We start from the raw sequence: 670 nt of genomic DNA on the forward strand, positions 1-670 counted from the left end.
GGCCGGTGCCGACCGGAGTTGAGGAGGGAGCGGGCGGCGGGGCGCTCCCAGGCGCGGGGCGGCGGCACAGATCTGGGCCCGCGCGGGCCCCGGATGGGCTCCACGGGCCGCGGCGGCGGGAGGAGAGAGAAGATCCGATGAGGTGACGTGGCAAGCTGGGATTCGCCGGGGCGGAGGCGGCGGACACGTCCGGCGGCGGGGATTTTTGTCCGGTGGCGCGAGGTAGAGGAAGGCTAGGGTTTGTACCGCGAATTTCGGAGGGGATCGCATATTTATAGGTAGAGGGAGCTAGGAGAGTCCAAATGAGGTGCGGTTTGCAGCCATGCAATCGTGATCGAATGCTCTAGATGATAGAAGAGGTTTAGGTGGGTTTTGGGCCACTTTGGAGGGGTGTTGGGCTGCAACACACACAAGGCCTTTACGGTCCCTCAGTTAACCGTTGGAGTATCAAACGAAGTCCAAATGGCACGAAACTTGACAAGCGGTCTATCGGTAGTAAACCAAGGCCGCATGAAAAGTCTTGGTCCAATCCGAAAACGTTTAACACCCGCACACGAAAAAGGTAAAAAAGGCCACTGGAGGACATAGGAGCACCAGAATGCAAAACGGACAACGGGGAAAATGCTCGGATGCATGAGACGAACACGTATGCAAATGAAATGCACATGAT

This window comes from Triticum dicoccoides, chromosome 6A, assembly GCF_002162155.2.
Source record: "Triticum dicoccoides isolate Atlit2015 ecotype Zavitan chromosome 6A, WEW_v2.0, whole genome shotgun sequence".
NCBI classification, from domain to species: domain Eukaryota; kingdom Viridiplantae; phylum Streptophyta; class Magnoliopsida; order Poales; family Poaceae; genus Triticum; species Triticum dicoccoides.